A 22,533-nucleotide genomic window follows, 5' to 3' on the forward strand; every position below is an offset into this window, starting at 1 on the left:
GCTGCGCCACATGGGTTTCCCCGAGGTGTCTTTGAAGTTGATAGAAATACTATATTACAGACCCAGCGCCAGAGTCAGGATTAACGGATAAACGTCGGAAACCTATAAGTATAAGCAGAGGGGCGCAGCAGGGTTGTCCACTTTTCCCTATCCAATTCACTCTGATACTGGAGCCCTTAACTTGTAGAATTAGACAACTGCACCCGGAGGCGGCGCTGCCGTTCCAACTTCGGCCCCTTCACATCTCCCTTTATACAGACAACATGGTGCTATTTACCCGACACTCGAGCACAGACTAAAATGCATTAATAAGAGAATACGTTCGCTTTGAGTAATACTCAGGTTTGAAGATTAGCTGGGATAGGTCGGTGGTAATACCGCTCACGCCGGCCACAACGTGTCTGACTGTATTACCCTCTAAATTGGAGAACAGACCCGGTGAAATATCTGGGTATATGGGCCCACATGCATCATTCATTTTTGGAGTCGCAAACGGTGCGATTCCTTAAAATCGGCCGTTTGCGATTCCAAAAATGCTTTTTGGAATGCATCAAGCATTTTTTGAAATCGCAAAATTTTTGCGATTTCCAAAAATGCGATTGCTTTTAAGAAATCGCAAATTTGCGATTTCTTAAAAGCAATGCATGAATACTTTTGAAATTGCGAATTCGCAATTAGAGGGATAAATTTACCGAGTAGTTGAACTACTCGGTAAATTTGCAAAAAGTGTTATTAACACAGAAAACCCATTTTAAAATCATTCATGTTACGGACACACATGTCCTTAGGACATGTGTGTGTGCAACATGATGCGAAAAATACATTTCAGGGGTGCAGGGGGGGTTCATTTGAACCCCCCTCACCACCCTTGAAATGCAATCAGGATTTGCGATTTTGAAATTGCGAATTCGCAATTCCTATTCATTCCTATGGGCCTTTTGGCCCATAGGAATGAATGGGAATTGCGAATTCGCAATTTCAAAATCGCATTTTTTATGCGATTCGGTAGAAATAGCGATTTCTACCGAATTGCAAAAATATTTGAAAAATAATCATGCATAGGCTTTTGCGATTTCTAAATTGCGAATCGCTTTTTATCGCAATTTAGAAATCGCAAAAGCCGAGATTGATGCATGTGGGCCATGGATACATAGAGACCCGGAATTGGTGGTGAGGAAAAACTATGGCAGAACGATGGCTAAACTGGATGACCAAATAGATAGATGGATACGGCTACCACTATCGCTTGCGGAACGCCTAGCTTTGCAAAAAACGATTGTCCTACCGAAATTACTGTATTTATTTAGCAATATACCAATTTGGTTAGCACAGGCACTGTTCTCGAAGCTTAGGACAGCAATGCAGAAGCTAACGTGGGCTGGAAAACATTCTAGAATAGGCTGGGCTATATTGACAAAACCGTACCACAAAGGCGGTTTCGGGACACCTGATTTGCAACTGTGTTATTACTGCGCTCAGGCACAACACGCTCATTATTGGCTGCAGCCGCATGCCTTTATTCCGCATGCGGCAGAAGAGAGTGATAGTGTATACCCAACCCCCTTGACGGCATATATATCGGACCCCGGGTCCTTTACACATACTGAAAAAATTCAGCCAGTACAGTGCACCTCGAAAGCATGGCACATGCTAGCGTAGCAGAGCTGAGAAGCTCCCTGTCTATGTACCTGCACTTTCAATTGCACACCATCCGAAACTGTCCGTCACACAGGAAAAGGGAATGCTCCAGCTTCTGCAGGAAATTCAGTTAATCCCCAAGGCTGGTGTATTTCCACAGGGCAGCTTCATTAGGAGGGAGGACCCATCGTTAAGCATGCACCAAACACCAATGAAAAGGTTGCCCATATGCGATTGCAGGCAGCAATGAAATAATTATTTGCTACTTACCCGGATGAACCACCCAAGCTGCGAACCCTACAGACATTATTAACTGCGCCCACTCGCCGGAAACTGATCACCAATTTATACAATACATCGCAGCTAGAGCAGAGTGGAATAGTAAATAGATCACTGACTAAGTGGGAAGAGCCGTTGGGGGATACCATAAGCGAACAGACTGGGACTACAGTTGCGCGCAGTTGCAATTTATGACACCGAACTGCAATTTACGTATAGTACACTTTAAATTCTTACATCAATATTACTACACCCCAAGTCAACTACACAAATACGGCCTCCGCCCGACTGATAAGTGCTATAGGTGCGATGCAATGAATGCAGACTTTTTGCATACGGCTTGGGCCTGCTCACAAATACATACAGGTTACAGGTGCATTCACAACCATGCTAAAGGAAAGGATACTGAATGCACCATTGATATGCCTACTGGGTATATATAAGATAACACCTGTTAAAAGGAGGAAATTGCTAGCGGTAGCGCTTCTACTTACAAAGCAACGTGTTGCCATCAGGTGGGGTAGTAGACACCCCTCCAGATTTAGAGATTGGCTCGCAGATATGACCTACTGTAGGGACACTTTAGAGACCTATGCAGAAGAGTTGCCACTAGCATCCAGACCCAGGGATTAATGGGAACCCCTGCTGCACTACCTACAAAGAATACAGACAGACGATTGAACATCCTGCGGAACGTGGTGGTGGTAGAGAGGTCGGTTTATTACAAATTTTTTGGGGGATAAATGGATACGGGGGCTGTTTCTAACTATGTATGAGAAATGTACATAAGAACCGCACACTTTAAAATGTTGTACTGTACTACACAATGCCTAGGACTACGATGAGAGGCTTTAAGGGAAGATGTTGCTGCTGTAATCTACCACAGAACTAAGGGATCCAAATGATGAGTCTTGATGTGAGTGAATAATGTGTTGGACCAGTATATTGTATGTGCTTGTGATGTACATGTACATGAGGCTATCCTTCTTAATGTTGCTGTCTGGAACTAATAAACAAAGTTTTAAAAAAAACGAGTTATTTTTAGTCAGCTCTAAGTCATTTCACGTTTTTTGTAGTGCTTCCGCTCCACCAAATTAAACAGTTCAAGATCACAAATATCTTGCATCAATGCAGATAGTGCCAAGTGCTAGGTTTTTGATAACTTCTAGATACAAGGCACACAACTAATCAGTTTGATTTTCAAAGAGTCACTCAACTGTTCTTCCTAATAGCATCTTGCTTTGTCCGAAAACATTTTGTCTCCATCATACATGAAGAACTGGATACCTCAGTTTCTTCCCATGAAGCCTTGAGACAGAATCAACAAACTGATTAGTTCTGGGGTTTTTTGAATTTTAGAGATAACCAAGTAATAACTGTAAGCAACAGTTATGGCCCTCTTTTTACTAACTGAGCTCCCTTTATGTTCCTTTTTAACTCAGGGTGTATCTTATTTTTTTCCAACAAAATATTTGTACTGGCATTGACACTTTTGCTGTAAAGCTTTATGTGGAATTTCGTCAACATTTTTCCTGCACTATTCGTGCCACTGACACAGTACGGCGTTGTCAACATTGGCAATGGTACATTCTTCTATCTCATCCTCAATATCCATCCCATCTTCCTAAGCAGGCAGTTTGGGAAAAAAGTCGGCCATAACATTTCTGCCTCCAGAGTTGAGATTAACTTTAAAATCGAATTGTAAAAACCTGGCAAACAACCTGAAGATTGATTTCTTTTTTTTTCTTTTTTTTTTTTTTTAAACCTTTATTTGTAAAATGCACAATACACAGCGTCTGCCTACAACCCCTTGGGGCCGGCCGCTATGACATATGGGAAAAGGATAAAAAAGAACCATTAGGACAGAACGCCGTTAAAGCAGTCTCTGAGCAAAAAGTATCGTGTGGAGCATAGAACCATAGCATGAGGATAGAAAAAGGTTTAATTTTATGATTTTGTCGAGAACAATTTATAAAGCTACGAAAAGAGTAGAAGCTAATCACTGACCAGGATAGCTATCATCATTCAAGGAGCACCCGGAAGGAGGCGTGATAGAGGAAGGCATTTATCAGAAAGCAATTTGACCACCATCAAAGAACTAGGACCAACCGCTATGTCACATAATGATACGATACAATAAACTCCCTAATAACACGGAACCCCGACCCCAAAGGAAGCGAAGAGATGAAGTAGAAAAAGAAACAGAAGAAGAGAAGAAAAAGAAAGAGGGCCATAGAAACAAAGAGAAAACATAAAACACATCCCATCCCCCCACCCTGCATACCAGCGGAAGGCCACGGCCCCCCCCCCCCCAATAGGCATGCCTGTCGCCCCAAGAGAACCCCCAAGTGGGAAGGAGAGTATGGAGAGTGAGAAAGAACCATCCCAATCTCCAACTCTCAGAAAAGGCGGGAGGAGGAAGGATCAACATACTCCCGGTCCCCATCGGCCCCGTAAGCATCCCCCACCCCAAGTACCATCAGCACGACAGAAGTAGCAAGCAGAACTGTAGGTGGGGAGAGTCATTTCCAGATGTGCAAGTGAATCAGACAAAAAGCAGTCCCATCCTAGTCCCCGCCCGTCAATACGTCCATCACACTAAAGAAATCACCTAGCCCTGGCCCGATCTTGGGTGACCCCAGGTATCCACCCCCCGTGAGAAGGCACAACCGCTGGAGAAAAGGAGAAAGCCCGCCCCAGTGAGAACAAAGAGGCAAAATGGCCGCACTCGATGATGAAGAAATGTCCAGGGACAAAATGGACGTCGCCAGTCCCAACCAGAGCCGACACACAGAAGGAGCTGCATTTTCAAAATAATAACTCTTTGCGTTGCAGAAGGTGTCGATGTCTCCATTGAATAGGCACAGTCTAACAGGATAGTCAGATATTGTAGCAGCAGCCCCGTGGACTCCGTGGGCGAGGTTGTGTGTTGCACCAGGGAGAGAGACACTGTAGCAGCGCCAAAGCGGTCAGATCGCAGCTCACACTCTGTATCATCGTGAAGTTGCTGTGCAGTCACGCACTCCCGCGGCAACAATGTATCACTGACAGGGATCAGCGGAGGCTGATAGACATTGCGAGGAGAGAAAACAGGCAAAGTATAGCACGATCCAGTCACAAACCCATCCAGTTTCTCCCTCAACAGTCTCGAGTTTGCACGCCACTCATCCTGCAGTCGAGTAAGGGCACGGAGCACAGAACCGCGGGTAAATGTCTGTTGATCATTCATTACCCCCTCGGTGCGAGGCGCAGTAGACAGGTCCGCTTCCCAATCGGGTACGAGCTGGGTACACCGGGCAGGAGCCGAAGCGCCGTCCGCCATAGTTGTTGGGGAGCCAGCCGTCTTGATCCTGCCTCCAGGGACAACAAAGGATTACCGGCGAGGTCAGCGCTATGGTGCGGTAATCAATCCCTTCGGAACAGGACAAGTCCGCAATCGTGGACGGCTCACATCGAAGCGTCCCTCTCCGCTCGGCACAGGCAGAGGCGAGGCAAGGAAGGAGCCCCGGTAGCCGGGGGCACCTCCTACACAGGAAAGAGCAAAGCGCGGCTCACCTTCAGAGTCCCACAGATGAGGCGATAAAATAGACTCCCAGCTGGCCAGCAGTGCCCTCCACACAAGCGCCCGGTGTAAACGACCACAGAGCCATCCGACCAACACAGGATGTCAGCGCCGTTCCAGATCGATCGGCCCCCGCAGCTGCAGTAGACACAGGCGGTGCGCTGTATCTCAGGTCCCGGGTCCAGGGCTAGGAGAGGAGTCGGCGTGTATCTCGACGAAACCCCAGGTTAGAAAACAGGTAGGGACATCGGAGGAACACCAGTAGAGTCAGGAAACGTTTCCAAACATCCCGCTGGTACGCAATAGCAGGATAGTGGACAGGATGGCTGTGCGGGAGACTAAGGCTCCGGGAGCCGGGAGACTACACGTCCGTCTCCGCGGCCATCTTGGCTCCTCCAGTGAAGATTGATTTCTTGATTGCATTCCCCTTAAACATATCCACTAATGAGAGAAGATCTATTTTTAAGATAAAAAGCTTCCTTATATTACAGCTTAAACTTCACCACAAGCTGATGCCAGCAATTTTCCCTTTCTATGGTGATGATGTAATATCTTCTACCTGTTTCAGCATTGTTGAAAGGAAACCAACAGCGAGTTCACATTGACCATCCATATGCAATTAAAGAGCACCTATTCCATCGGAGCTTACGTCACCGTCACAGAACTTACTCGCCACTCTACAAACAAATACGGCAAATGCAGTTGAGATGTCTTTAACCAATCAAACTTATTCTGACATTGTTCTGTACATGAAAGTTAATTATCTCTTTTCATTAACACTGAAAGACACCCAGTATGGCCACCAAACCACTAAAATAACCTTTACCAGAATTTACAAACACCGAGAAATGAGCATAACTAGTATTTCACTTTAGGTGGATGTAAATTAACAATATTGCCCACAAGACTGGTGTTTGGCTTCACCCCTCGCTAGATGAAATATGGCCTAGATACTCAATTGATCTTTACCTATGCCCATCTATTTGTTGAAGATAAGCATTAAAAGTTCTGATCAAAAATCGCCACTACCTAGCAAGCTTTCCTAAAGCTTGAATAAACAGGAGTAACAAACTGAATGGTAAAGACTGTTAGTTATTAGTACAGATATATTTGGTAATAAACATAATACTTGCTTAACCAAATGTGATACAACGTGACCAGGCAGACAAGTACTTTTATAACAAACAGAAAATTCTACAGTAAACGTTAAAAGGATTCTATTTATACATTCCTACATGAGCCTGCTTCATACTCATTGAGGCACGCAGATCGAAGTGGAAATTGATCTGCTTGACAGCTTCACAAGCTCGCTGACTGCGGAATGAAAGCTGAATACATTCCTGAAACCAAAACTAAACTTACAGGGAGATGTTCAAACTTTTTGCGCTGGTTTAGCGTCACAAAAGTGACACTAAACAGCGCAAATTTCCATTTTGCTATTTTCTTTCCGTTTTGTGCTGGAAAGTACCCTCTATGTAGCGCAAAGCAGTGTTACTTAGCGCCGAGGGGGCATTACATGGTTGCGACAAGGGTGTTCCCATGCTTTTTGAAACAAAACCAATATTCACTAAGATTTGTCACAAACATGGTTTTGCTCCAAAATTTAACGCCCCTTCAAAGGAGGCGCTAACAAGAAAAATGCTTTCATTTCTCCGTGCTTTTCCGACTTTCCATGTGTGCTGCACTGTGCAGCAGGTATGCAAAGTGGGAAAAGCTTTGCATCGTGCATAGCATAGTATTTTGTACGGGAAGGGTACCTTTCCTGTACAAAACCTCTGCTACACTCATGCATACACCATAGAGCTGCGGCCCTAAGGCGTGTGCACGGCGCACGGCAACTGAAATCAGCGCCGGCACAAGGAAAAGGGGAGGAGAGAGCCATATCTCTGAAGATATGGCGCTCTCCTGCTCCCTCCCTGTCAAGCAACACAGCGCAGCCTCGCGGGGGCTGCGCTGCGTTGCATGACTTTTTAAAAAATCTCTCCCTTAGTCTTTCTCTGTTTACAGTGGTAAACTGGTCTCCATCCAATTTGTTCCATTTGTTTTATGAGTGTTATGATGTGTGCTTCGTGTCTCGCTAACGTATCTCGTTTATCATCGCATAAATTCTACATTGTAATATTGTTCTGCAAAGAATGTTAGGCTGACGACACTCGGCAGTTGCACTGGACTGTCGAAGTGGTCGGATGCCAGGTTGTGTTCTGGTATTAAACTTACCTTCAATCTTCCTCCTGCGTGGCTTGTCATTGAATAAGGTTCACAACAATTTTGGCGACAATCCTGTATCTTCACTTGTGTCTTCACTTGTGTTCCTGGGCTTCACACAGAACCTGGTGATCGACGACCCCTCTGATCCTGTTTTCGATGTGCACCTTGTCGGAATGTTGAGCCCTTTGGTGTGTTTCCGGCTTCTTTCCAGGTATGTTTTGGCCTTTCCTTTGGTTTCGGGGTTTATGCCAGTGCGGAGTCGCAAGCTTCCCTTCCAACGGCTGAGCACTCGTCACTGCAATGCATTATGTGTACCTGGAACGCACGTTTACCGCGTCACTGAAACGCACTAGTTAGCGTTGTGCCGCCATTTTGGTTTCCAGCATTGCTTCCTGGATTCTCCTCGGCAGCCGGCTTTGCTTTTTGGATACTCCTTGGCAACTACAGGTACTTCTTCCCGATTTTACAGGATCTCCTTTCCTTTATTGTACATTTCTTCATCACCTATGCACTGAATTTCCCAGTGATTTGCACACTTACGTTTTCAATGGTGTATATTTCATTTTAATGCAAGTCATTCCATGGTGATTTGCACACCTTGTTTGGAACACTGCACATTACATTTCCTCATCGCCTGTACAATTTGTTTCACAGTGATTTGCACATCTAGTTTTCAACAGTTTAAACTTCACTTCAGTGCAAGTCATTTCACGGTGATTTGTACACCTTGTTTGAACCCTGCAGCTTACCTCACGGTGACCTGCACACCTTGTCTTAGAAGTCTCACAGTTTTAGGTGCTACTGTGGTGCATATACTGTGTTGTTTTCCACACCTTTGTATAAACCCTGGTTATTCTTTATGTATTCCTTTACTTAATTCTTATTTTACACAGGTGTGCCTCATAGTACTGAGTATGAAGACGAATGTGGTTACACCTCCTATGTTTCTTCCTCTTCCTGGCACTCCCACCATAGGCTGGGAAGATTGGGTAGAAATGTTGGATAACTATATTGTTGCTCTTGATGGTAAAAAGTTTCAACCTTAAAGAAAAAAAGCATTATTACTCAGCACTCTGGGAAGTGAGGGTCAGAGTATTTTTAGATATTTACCAGTGGCATTGGGTCCTAATGGAAAACCCATGGATGATGTTTACAAAGAAGCTCTTAAAAGACTTGAAACAAGGTTTGCTAAAGAAGTACATTTAGTGATGGCTAGGTATAGGTTTTACACTCAACCACAGGCTGAAAATGAGAGCATTGATGACTTTGCATCCAGACTACGTGAACTGTCCATAAAGTGTTGTTTTGGTAATATGACTGACAAATTAATTAGTGATCAGCTTATTGTTCAATGTCGCCATAGGAAAGAGAGACTTTGGGCTGTGAAAGATCCGTCTTTAAAGGATGCTATAGACATGGCCAAAGTTATAGAAGAATTCCAAAAATGTATAAAAGAACTTGAACGTAGAGATAAAAATTCGTCTCAGATTGGCAATATCGAATCAGATATCAAAGAGGAGAGTGGTGATGTCAGTGAAGTTTCAAAACGATTTAACAAAAGCAATAGTGCCGTGAATTTTTCTTCCAAGTCTAAAGGAAAGGAGTGTTGGCTTTGTGGTAGTCAATTTCATATGGGTGATTTCAAGAAGTGCTATGCTCTTGATCAAGTTTGTAGGAAATGTGGCCGCAAAGGACATTAATCTAGGATGTGTAAGCAAAATGAAAATTCTGACAAAAACAAGTCTAAAGTTAATGTTTTACAACAATTTTCAGATTTTACTCAAAACGCAAATAGAGTGTTGATTGTACGAGAAAATACTGACTGTCTTGTTGCTGAAGTAGATTTTGATGCTCGTAGATTAACGAGACCTTCTGTGGAATTCACAGTGTGTGGGCAGAAGGTGTTTCTCATGGTTGACTCAGGCTCTCTCTTCACAATAATTCCTGAGTCTTTGTTTACTTCTTTGTGGAAAGGTGTAACTTTATCAGAAAAGGACATGAGTGCAGTTGAATATCAAGGTCAAACCATTGATATTTTGGGCTATATGTTTCGGACCATTACCTTTGGAACTAGGAATGTTGAGGGGAAAATATATGTTGCCAAGGATGGTCCACTAATTTTGGGTCGGATGCACCAATTTGATTTGCATATCATTATCAACCCTAGTCCCCCAATTGCATTATGGTGGTTGATGATGACATGCACATTGGGGATATTTTGAATGATTCACATGGGGTTTTTGAAGACAAATTGGGTTGTGTTAAAAATTATTTAACCCAGTGCCACTCCAATTCAACACAAGCTTAGGAAAGTACCGTTGTCGGTAAGACAAGGTCTCAAAGACTTGCTTCATGATTTATTAAAAACTAATGTTATCGAGCCTGTTTAAGCATCCCCATGGATTTCTCCAGTCGTTTTGACACTTAAGCCTGATGGTCGCCTCAGATTTTGCATTGATCTCAGGTCACTTAACCGTGACATAGTTGTTGACACTTTTCCCCTTCCCAATATCAATGAACTCTTGCAGTCAGTAGGTGGTGGTAGGTACTTTTCGAAGATAGTTCTCAGAAGTGCTTACCATCAAATCAGGTTGTACCCAGAGTCTTACTGCATTCATCACAACAGAAGGAACATTTCAGTTTACTTGAATGCCGTTTGGCCTAGCCTCGGCCGCGAGTGTTTTCCAACGCATGATGTCAAATATGTTTGAAGGGTTACCAGGTGTAGTCTATTTCCAAGACGATATCCTTGTGTCTGGCAAGACTGTTAATAAACATAATTCTGTTTTACGCCAGGCATTATGGAAATTGGAGAACACTGGGTTAACTGTCAAAAAGACAAGTGTGTATTTTGACTGAAGAGATTGAATACCTTGGTTACACCATTTCCAGTGGTGGCATTTCCCCTAAGAAGAATTTGTTGGATGCCATTGAAAATGCACCTCCTCCTAAAGACAAATATCAACTCAGGTCCTTTTTGGGCCGGGTTGAATATTATTCGAAATTTGTTAGATGTTTTGAGGACATTTCGGAGCCATTAAGAGTTTTATTACATAAAGGTAATGCGTTTGTGTGGGAACAGTCACAAGATGACTCTTTTCATCGAATGAAGAATGAGATTTGTAATACAGGGATTCTGTCTCCTTTCGATCCTGCATGTAAATCTTATCTTACTGTAGATGCCAGTCTTACAGGGATTGGTGTGGTATTTTCCCAGTTGCAGTGTGTTATTGAAAAGACTATTGCATTTGCGTCTCGGACTCTTACTCAGGCCGAGAGAAACTATTCTGTAATAGAGCGTGAAGTTCTTGCTGCAGCCTGGGGTGTTGAACATTTTAGAGTGTAAGGCACATAAAATGGAGTGGGAGGGCATTATAAGGTCTTATGACATTTTATGCCTACAGGAGACATGGTGTGTTGCCAAACCAAGTTTTGAAGGGTATACATGCTATAGTCTAGAAGCTACTGAATCAAGGCATGGCAGGGCAAAGGGAGGTTTACTTTTTCTAATTTCAGTGGATCTAAAGTTGACAATTATTAAACATCTGTTAGTCGAACCCCACTCGCAAATTCTTTGGGTCCGTACAAAGGACGGCACTGATGTGCTTTTAATAAATTTTTATAACAATAATTTTAACAATTTACGGCACAAAGTAATTGAGGAGTTAGATTGTGCCCTCATGAATCTGATATCTGAGGCAAAATGCACTTTTACTTATATTTGGCTAGGGGATTTTAACTTAACAGTTTGCAGTCTGTCCTCCTCGAGGGCATGTGGGATTCAAACCAATAGTGGGGATTGCATGGCACACTTCCCACACCACGCCTATGGGGAAGCTATTAATAATGTGATGGCTTCCTACGACCTTGAGCTAGTAAGTGCTGACCTAGGGGGTAGTGATAGTCCCACTCCAACCTTTATTGGGCGGAATAGTGGATCCATAATTGACCATATTATGGTTTCATCTAATCTGGTACCTCACTGCCTGACCATGGTAAGGGATGCTTCTTCCCTGAGTGATCACAACTATATCACTATGCAAATTACTATATGGGAATGCAGAGTAGAACTGCCAATAAAGACTTTGGGGGGTGTTGAGCCACACAGGGCTAATGGGACCTGGCTAAGGTGGAAAGGGGAAAAAGCATCTATAGTGGAACCCATTATTGTAAATAAATGCCGTGCGGATATAGATATTATCCTGACTCCAGGATGTCCGCCTGCCTCTGTTATGACTCATTTTCTTAACATTAACAACATCATCAATAACATCTTCACGGGGACCAGTTCGGGTAGAAGCGGAAAAGGGATAGGTTGGTTTGACCATACATGTACGTCCCTTCTTTCGCAACTTAAACACGCTCTAGCCCCTACACCGAGAGATAAGAATAGAGTCAGACTTTTAAGAATTGAATATAAAAAGGCGTTATCTAAAAGGAAGAAGGAACTAATGCAGGAGGCCTGGGATCTTCTAACCAAGTCTGCAGAAACTGCTGACAGCCGCTTATTTTGGTCCACCATTAACTCCCCTTTCCTCCAAGATGATAATAACCCACAGCTCTCCTCCAATGTTGGGAGTGAGGAATGGGTGAAACACTTTTCCGCAATCTTTCAGGAAGATATCAATACGTCCGAGGACCAAAGGCTTTGGCCTGTGGTGCCTCTAGATATCGCCCTGAAGGAAGTGGAAAGTAGTATTAAATCTAGCAAGGGTGGTAAGGCCCAGGGGCCAGATGGAGTCCCAATTGATGTGTTCCGGGCACAGCCGCAGCTCTGGGCACCAATACTTACTTTGGCACTCAATGCTGCGGTTACCACTCTGATTCCGCCTTCTTGGGGTGATTCCATCATTGTCCCCATTTACAAAAAGGGGGATAAGGCATCAGCTTGCAATTATCGGCCTATTAGCCTGCTTGACTCTTCGGTTAAAATTATGAGTCGAGTGTTGTTATATAGATTAGAAGAGTGGGCTGATGAGAATGGGATTCTTGCCGATTCACAATATGGATTCAGGAGGGGGCGAGCGACGTTAGACCAGTGCCTGAATCTAGAATTGTTGATTGGCAAGTATACTAGAGCAAAGCCCGGAAATTTATATCTTTGCTTTGCTGACCTAAGCAGTGCTTTCGATCTGGTAAATCATTCTCTCCTGTGGTCAGTTCTGCTAGATATGGGTGCCCCCAAAGAAATAATTTTTTTCCTTGCTAGATTGTACAGTAAGATGCAAACATGTGTTCGTTATGGGATTGGTGGAGAGTGTACCCCAAATTTTAATGTTAAACGAGGTATCAGACAGGGATGTGTCCTTGCCCCCTTGCTGTTTAGTCTTTTAATTAATGGGGTTGACTCTGCTTTGAAAACTGTTAAGGCTGATGCCCCACAGGTTGCTGGTAATAGTGTCCCTGTTCTGCTTTATGCAGATGACGCGGTACTTCTGTCCCGAACACCTGTTGGCTTGCAGCGCCTGATGGACAGGTTTACACTCTTTATTGGGAGTAGGAGGATGCTGATTAATAAAAACAAAACTCATACTATGACCTGTGGGACAAAGACGGGAAAAAATTGCGCCTTTTTTATAGAAGGGGTAAAGGTTCAGCATGTTAACAGCTTTTGCTACCTGGGGGTTACCTTTTCTAGCGATGGTAGCTGGGGGCAAGAATTAACCAATGTTAGGACGAAAATGAGAAAAAGCTCCTTTGGTATCTTCAAATTTGCCTCTAAACTGGGAGATAGGCGAATTAAGGATATGATGGAGATCTACAAGGCGCGCAGTGTATCTATCGCCCTTTATGGGGCGGGACTCTGGGGTTATTGCAATGTTGAGTATCTGCAGAGGGAAGAGAATGACTTTATAAAGAAATTACTATGCCTCCCTAAATCTGCCCCAACTGAGCTGATACACAAAGAGGTAGCGGTCGCATACTTGGGGGACCTAGCTTTACTCAGGCCTCTACTACTCTATCGAGCGATTTGGCTCAAGGAAGAGACAGAGTTTAATCAACTTGTCATTAGGGATTGCCTTGGTTTAGACAACTGGTCGATGATACCATGGCTTAAATACGTTGTGGACAGCTATCTGAGCATCTTTGATATTAATTTGCTGTTAGACCACTGTCCCCCACAAGGTCTTGTCAAACAGGACATGAAAAACTCTCTTAAGTCCTATAGAGCTCTGAAACGCTCAGCTGTGACCAATACCCTTGTTACTGTTAATCTCTACAATAAATATATTGCTATCGAGGGATTTCAGAATTACCTGAGTGTGGTAACCAGGTCGGCGCATCGATTTGTGCTAACTAGACTGAGAGCTGGAATCGCCCATGTTTTGGTGGCCTTTCCACACCAAAAAAAGCACCCGGTTGGCCCTTGTCCCTGCGATGGGCATTCTAAACAAAGCACCATGCACTTTATGCTTATCTGTACGTTGTTTCAAAATGTAAGGATTGCATATTTGAAACCAATATTTCTTAGGTATGGTATTCGTACTGTGGAGGATGCAATGTGTATTTTATACAATATGGACTGCCCTTTTATATGTTTTTATGCTGCGAGTTTTATTTGTAAATCTATGACTTTTAGGAAAAGTATGATTTTTTAACATTACTGTCATTTACTGTATTTTATCTTGTTGCATTTTGCTATGTGCTTTTATGGTCATCAATTGTTATGAACCGAATAAAGCTTCATGAAATGAAAATGAGTGTATTTGTGGGGAGTAAAATTCGACTTGAGAACAGACCATAAACCTTTAGTGAAAATTTTGTCTGCTGGTGGAGCAGGAAAAGGTTCTGCACGTCTTGCTAGATTGCAAGAGTATCTTTATGATGTCGTATTTATTCAGGGTTGGCGCAATGTCCAAGCTGACTGTTTATCTTGCATGTCTGTGGATTGGGAGAGTGTTGATAAAAATCTTGCTGATAACTTTTACAACGAGGAAGCTGTTGCCTCAGTGAATGATGTTTGTGAATGTTCTCTGGGTGCTTTCTCCAAAGCTCAATGGATGAGTGAAATTAAATCGGATTCTACGTTACAAGAAGTGGTTTCATTGATAAAAAAAGGTGCTTCCCGTGAGAGCATGGTATCTACTTCGGTCAGACCTTTTTGGAAACTGTTAGATGAATTGTCTGCTTCTGGCTCTGATGTAATTATGAGGGGAGATCGATTTGTGCCGCCTTGTGGTCTGAGATTACATATTTTTAATTTGGCACATGAGGGCCACTTAGTTCAAGGAATGACCATCAGAAGAATTAAACAAGAGTTTTGGTGGCCAGGGATGGATGAACAAATTAAAAGCTGGGTACAAGTTTGTAATTCTTGCAAAGAGAGTGAGAAAAGATTAAAAGTTGTTATTCAGAGTAGCATGGGTCAAATCACTGATCCTGGCAAACCTTGGTTTAACATTTGTTTAGATTTTATAGGTCCTCTATCTAATTTGCCGGGCAACATGCGTTATGCTGCTGTGGTTGTTGATGTTCATTCTAGATGGCTTTGTGCTGAATTCATGAAAGACATTACCACCATTTCTACCATTAAAGTGCTTGAAGGTCTTTTTCTGCATGAAGGTGTTCCACATATGATTTTGACAGACAATGGTACACAGCTAACTTCCAATGAAATGAAGTGTTTTTTTGCAAAGTGGGGAGTTAAACACTTGTGTACTTCGCTCTACAACCTCCTGGGCAATGGTATTGTTGAAAGGTTGAACAGATTAATTAAAGGCACTATCCAACTTGCTGTAGCTAATGGTTTGTCTCCCAGATGTGTTCTGGAGGATATGATTTGGTCATACCGAGCTACCATTCATCGTGTCACTTTAAAGTCCCCTTTTCAGCTTATGCGAGGACGTCTTCCAGGTTCGAGGTTAGCATCTGCATGGTTGAAGGATTGGGTGCATTCTGGAGGTGAAAGTTTTCCTGAAGTTGTTGGTGATAAGATTGAAATAGGTGATTGGGTTAAAGTGAAATCTGGCAGAGTCAAAGCTGGGTTGAACAAATTTAAGGGACATTTTCGTGTTTTTTGTTGTTCTTGATGGTGGTGAAAGGTGGACTCTAAGGAGAGTGGTGTTGTATCAAAAAGGAGGTTCTTGCGTCAAATAGGTTTGCGAAGATGATTAATGTTCTGGTGCCATATTTATTCCTGATTTATCTTCCAATAATTGTTCTAAACAGTCCAGTGAAGTTTTTTCCCAGATGTCGCAGGGTGGTGACAGGATAAGATTATCCATCAAGAAAATGTGGATGGTGTTAATGTTGAGCAAAGAGTGTGTAGACCGCCTACATATCTTAAAGACTATGTTACTTTCTAATTATTGCTTTTCTTTTGTTTTGTTTGCTTATTTTTTTTTTGTTTACTAAGGAAGAGGATGTGTTATGATGTGTGCTTCGTGTCTCGTGAGCATCGCATAAATTCTACATTGTAATACTGTTCTGTAAAGAATGTTAGGCTGACGACACTCGACAGACGGCAGTTGCACTGGACTGTTGAGGTGGTCGGATGCCAGGTTGTGTTCTGGTATTAAACTTACCTTCAATCTTCCTCCTTTGTGGCTTGTCATTGAAGAAGGTTCACAACAATGAGATAAAAAGCTCCTCCCTCCTTGAGCCACACCTCAATGTGATTAACAAGTAGATTTTCATAAGCATACGTAATTATGTCACACATCCAACGATACGCACAGGAACTCAACTGGAATGAGCACAGTGAACAAAACAGTAGGTTTCCAGGGGCCACATAGGTCAGTGGGACAAACAATGATATGGTGTGCAAGCGCACCATTGGAAAACGTAACAGCAGAACTGGCTCACAACTCAAGTACGAAAACAGAGGTCCACTGAATAAACAGCATCATACCCATTGCTTGAAACAGAAAATGTTCCAAGTCCACAGACACACAGGGATTATGATAGAAGACATAAGTAAACAAGCCCTATGAACACAGCCCACGTCCCCAGAGACTGTTCAATGGCGACCCACACAGGATACGCATGGTTGCTGTAATGCCCGTGAAGTAAAACACAAGAAACCTCGCTGAGTACTTTTAGCTAGTTGAATAGCCTCCCTGGCTTCCTTCCTTAGTGCTATATAGTTTGCTTTCCTCCACCCAGTATCTGTTGTGTATAAATTCCAAGCATTCAAAAACAAATGATGATCTACCCAATGTTTAAGCTATAAGTCGGCTATAAGACAGCCAAGGCATCCGTGACCCTAATTCACAAGACAAGCAATCCTTGATAATCTCACTGTTGAAGGAAGACTGGGGGTTACACCAAATCGAACACCATAATAGCAAAGGGGCAAGGTTAATTGCATCTTTCACATAAGCCTGGCCCAACTCCTCATGAATCTCAAAGGTAGGGATTTCCCCACAGCTTAGATCTCATTATACTGAAAAAGGCACAGGAGAGTCCATGAATGCCAGGGAGATGGAACTGTGCTTATCATGGGTGTATTTGCTAAACAAATGGTAAAGACTGAGACACAGTTCCATCGTAGCTATGTCCTCACAGAACCCATACTGGACTCCAGATAAGATTAGATCATCGGTCATTCAGGTAGTGAAATGATTAAACACCACCCTTCTAATGAAGTTTACGACCGAGTCCAGCAATGAAATAGGATGATAGCAGCTAGGGCTATAATGGTTACGCTTTGTGTTTCTCCTCTTAGCCGTTTGTTAACAGGTTCCTTGAATATAGATCCGGAAGTGACGCACGTGTGCAGATCTGTGAGCAGAGGGTAGAGAGTGGGGTGGAGCAGCCCCACAGATCTGAAGCAGACCCGCAGGACCGATACTGCTTTAAACCCCCAGCTGTCCATAGGCAGTAGATGAGTACTCCCAATACCTTCTTATTGACATCTTTTTTTTCAGTTACTGCACTCTATTGTGCGATCTCTTCCTGTTCTTACAGCGTACAAAGCCTCGCCCCCACAGTGATGACCTCGTAGCCTGCAGCGACTGCCCCTTAATGTACATTCCCGCTCCAACCACATGAGGGGAACCGGTTTCGGGAGGAGGGGGGGAAGGGGAAGGGTGATACACATGGGAACAGTGGTGGGACGGGGGGGGAGGAAGAACTGGGAGGGGCAGGGGGGGTGGAAGGGAAATAATGGGTGGGGGAGGGGGGGTGGTGTGCAAGTGCATTGGGGCGTGGTCCCACCGCCACAGCTTTAAAACCCACAGCATTGCATGTTAACACCTTTCGTCGCTAGCAATTCAAATACGTCACTTGTTTCAAATTCTACGAGTAAAGCGGACCACTCCATTGAAATATGTGTTTTTTCGGAGGCCTCTACGCTCCTCCCTCTGCAGTTCCATCCCCTCTGCCCTCCCCCATCATAGCACCTCTCCATGCCAGTCCCCAGGGTCAGGCGGTCTAGCTGATTTCCACCTCATCGTTATTGTTCTCTTAGCCAGGAGAAGGGCCAGATCCGTGAAGACTGTGGTGGTGCTTCTCCGCTTTTCAGTTGGGCCCAGTCCCAGCACACTATACAACGGGGAAGAGTAGGGGCGTCCGGGGACTATCCCTGTCAAAACCCTATGTATCGTTCCCCAGTAGCATCCCAACCGTGGGCAGTCCCATAGCATGTGTAGGAGGCCAGCTTCCTCAGCCAAGCACCGGGGACATTTATCTGCCACGTCCGGGAACATGGCATGCAGTCTGTGTGGGGAGAGGTATGCCCTATGTACAATCATTAATTGAATAACTTTAAATCCCACAGCCCTGGACTTGTCCCTCTCCCCTTCCCTTGCAACCGAGTGAGAGGTGGAGCATGGGGACGGAGTAAGAGGAGTAGAGGCGGAATCAGGCCACTACGATTTGGCAGAGGCCACAGAGTCGGGCTCAGTCTGGGGAAGCCGTGACCCTCTGCCTCCTTCTTCCCAGCTGGAAAACCGGGGCGCCAAAGAATCCAGGAGCGAGGTGTAAGTAAATAAGTCTGTCTAACAGTCAATAAGTTAATAAGTCAACAAGCCGACAAGTGAAAGCCTGCAACATTACTATTGGAGAGCAACTCTTTGGGCTCAGATCCTCTACTTCCTTTCCCGCTCCATAAGACCCAGAAGCAACAACCACACACTAGATTCCATCAACATGGGTGGAGTACTAGAGGAGCAAATGGTCACTTGGGGCAAGTTCAGTGGACCTGGTTTACACCACATACTAGAATCCCATTGAACCCCTTTGATACTCTCTTCAGTCCCCTGGCTAAATCACATAATAAGCGGAGGTGGTGCGGTGCCATTAAGTTCGACTCAACAAAACAAAGCAATGAGATCTGGAAGAACAAGGAAGGAAGCAGGGCGTACCACGAATGCAGCAAACTCTCTTAAACAATCTATGGAAAGGTCTCTTCCGCATTCACCAACTTCACCTGCATTCCTACCTGCGCCCAATTGTGCATGGATCCATCTCCCTCTTAAATTACTTAAAAAACAATACCAGGAGGGCAAGGTGTCCTTCCCCTCTTCCTGGGTCTGAGGCACCTTAGGGAAGACCACAGCAGGTAACAACCGAGGCTATATTCCATGTGCCCCCAAATAAAAGAACTGTGCCACTGCAGGTTGGCCCCACTGTTAGCCCAAAAAACCTGTCGGGTGAACCGACGGGGACATACTCGGAGCCTCAAGATACACCTCCTCTGCTTCAGGATAACCTCCAATTACATTTGCCAATTGAACTATCTCCAAACACAGCAATTAAGTCTACTACCAACGATCCACCACAACAAACAGATCAATTTAGTACTGAGTCTCAACAATATTTGTGTTCAAGTCCACCAGCAAAATTAAAACCACTCTCAACTAGCACTGATACATCTAGCACGCCTGCCGCTCAATGGGCGAGATCACCGAACGGAAAAATCAAACCACTTTTGCCCCAAATCCCACTCAACCTAGGCACAGTAACAGCCTCTCGACAGCAACAATTAGGCACTGACTTAAATGATCAATAATTTTTGGAGTTATCTACTTTCCTTAAAGACACAGCCCAATCATCCAACCAGAAATCTGAACCTAACACAAAGGACCCCTTTCCTCTTAAATGTCGGCATCAAGGCCACAACTGCTGCAAACACTTCAAACATCAGTCATGGCACTAAATTATCATTCAGACAAACTAGAGATACAAGTGGGCCTCCTCAACATCGTAGCCCTGTTTACGGCAAGCATCGACAGCAAGCTCGAGAACTTGAACAATTTAATAACTAGAGCCCAATCAGCCTAAAATCTGGTCCAGAGTGTCTGCTGTTGCTTTCCCGCTATTGACAGTCTATCAACTCTTCTGATGTTTCGAAACAGTGTCCTGGACGAAGTAACACACCTGGCAGGAGGCCTAGGTAGGGATAGTAAGAACCAGGAACAGGAGCAACCCAACTGCACCGGATCAGACTCAATCACAACAAACAAAAAAGCACAGGGACCTGTGGACCATTGGCCAACAAGAAGCCGCATAGCAACTGTCTGCACAGCATCAAACCCTACCCCTAAAGACCAAGCATCAATATTTACGGACCAAAGCCCAGCAACATTATCGCAGAGCCTCCAAGTTTGGAGTGTCTTAAACCAACAAGCTGACTCAAAGCAGGTCCCCACATCACCCAGGTTGCCCACGCCGGACTCATCACACTCTAAAGTCAATACGCATCCACCCCGCCTGCTCAAAAGAGACAAAAGAAAAAACACTGTAGGCAAAGAAACAAACTAACAACTAAAACTATAGCAGAAACTCTTAAAGTGTACCCATTGTTCACAACATTAAATATCACACAAGTTCCAAGCATCAGTCCAGAGAGGGTGGGGCAGCAGCAAACAAAGAAAACAAATGCCCACGAAACATCCAAAACTGCAGAACAGGCTTCAAACATTAACAAATTGAAGGTTGGGAACCGTTACATGCAGACTACACCCACCTCTAATGCAAATAACTGGCCGCACTAGGAGAGCTTTCCCAATCACGAACAGCAAACTACTTCTGCTACTTCACCATCAGGTGACCAACAGTCCATTAATGCACATTATCAGACCAAACACTCCCGCTCTCTAGTTTGAGGAGACAGCCACCAAATCTCCACTACAAGGCCATTATTGAAGAAACAAAAGGGACCTCTAAAGGAATGGAAAAATCAAATGCACAACAGCAAGTTGAAACAAAATCAATAATTGAAATTACCCCTCAGTATCATATTCTATACACCATTGACCTAAGAGGACTATCTCCAATGTTGGAGACAACCGCTTAAAACTAACTATTAAAAACACACTAAGGTCATCATGAGAACACCCAATTGAACAGTTAGATCCCCAAGTAAACCTTCGGCACAATTTAGGAACCACATCAGAACCCTCAGCAGAAACATCTGACCCAACCTGCCCAAACAATTGGCAACAGGAAGCTGCCTGTGATCCTAAAAACACCAAGATTCTACTTATACAAGAGTAAAAGTCGTAAGACCAGTATGATGATCTCAATAGGAGTAACATCGCTAAGTCATTATAAGTGTCCCAGGGGTTCGACACATTGACATTCAGAGATACTGAGTACATTGAATTCCGTCCTCAAAGAGGCCCGCAACCATCAGAAGTTTAACGTTTAAATCGTCCACCTGGCCTCAAGCCCTCTTATCCAGCACAGAAATGTTCTGGTCACGGAGAATCAAAATCCACCCATACCATAAGCCAGGTGACCCAGCTGCGTTGGCAAATTCATCAATCAAGCAGCCAAGCTCATGCTTGGCGATTTTAACTTTCATCTGGAGGTGGTAGATGACAGAGACACGAGGTCTTTGGTGGAGGGTTTGACTGCCTGTGGGCTGATCCAACTGGTTGAAGGCCCTACACATCTTGCTGGGCACAAGCTTGATGGTATCTTTTCGAATGACACCAGACTGGTGGCGGGAATTTCGATTCCACTATCCTGGTTGGATCATCGGGCTGTACCTCTCCATCTTAACATCTCTTCCTCCGCCTTCAATCAAATAAATAGGAAGGTATTGGAAACCAGAAGAAACTATAGAGAGGTCTCTAACATTTCCCTCGCCCCATTTATGGCGGCCGTTAGTTCCCTCTCTTTTTTAGATCCCAATGCGGCTGCACTTGGTCTGTCCAACGCCTTATTTAATGCTATGGACACCCTAGCGCCGCCTTAAAAACATTTCTCGGCCAGGAAGAGTCCCTCGTTGCCTTGGTATTCGGAACGTCTAAGAATCTTGCGACAGAAGTGCAGACAAAAGAAAGATCCTGGTATGCACGTCCTGACTCCCCTGGGAAAATGAAACACAAATTAGCTCTGAGGGAATACAAAAGGGCTATAGCTGAGGAAAAAAAGAATTACTTTAGCAATATCATTGCCTCGCTAAAATCATCGAGAGAGCTCTTCAAAATCATTGATACTCTGTCGACACCTAAAACTGCCGATTCTGTTGTTGAGATACAGGAGCTCTGTGACAATATCGCAAGCTTTTTTCACTCTAAAGTTGCTGACATCTACAACTCCCTTAAAATCCTCAATTTGGAGTTGGACATTAATCGTGCATCCCTGTCTCCCCACCTTCTCCTGTCCAAGATGAGGCTTTCGAATCTGGTTCCATTCCTGGTATTGCAGGCTTTCCTCCTTTGACTCTGGAAGAAATAAATTGCCTCCTAGACGCCATCAAGTCATGCTCGCCTCTTGACCCCTGTCCTTTAAAAACCTTGAAAGCTTGTAGAGAGACTGTCCTTCCTCTGCTTTCTGAAATTCCGTAAGGGAATAAAAACATGGCTTTTCAACAACTAGTGTCCCTTCCTCCCCTTCACCGTTCAGTTTGCCCTAGCGCCGGGAAACCTCCGGGTAGCTGCGCGCTCAATAAA

The sequence above is a fragment of the Lissotriton vulgaris genome, chromosome 3_1 (assembly GCF_964263255.1).
Source record: "Lissotriton vulgaris chromosome 3_1, aLisVul1.2, whole genome shotgun sequence".
NCBI lineage: Eukaryota > Metazoa > Chordata > Amphibia > Caudata > Salamandridae > Lissotriton > Lissotriton vulgaris.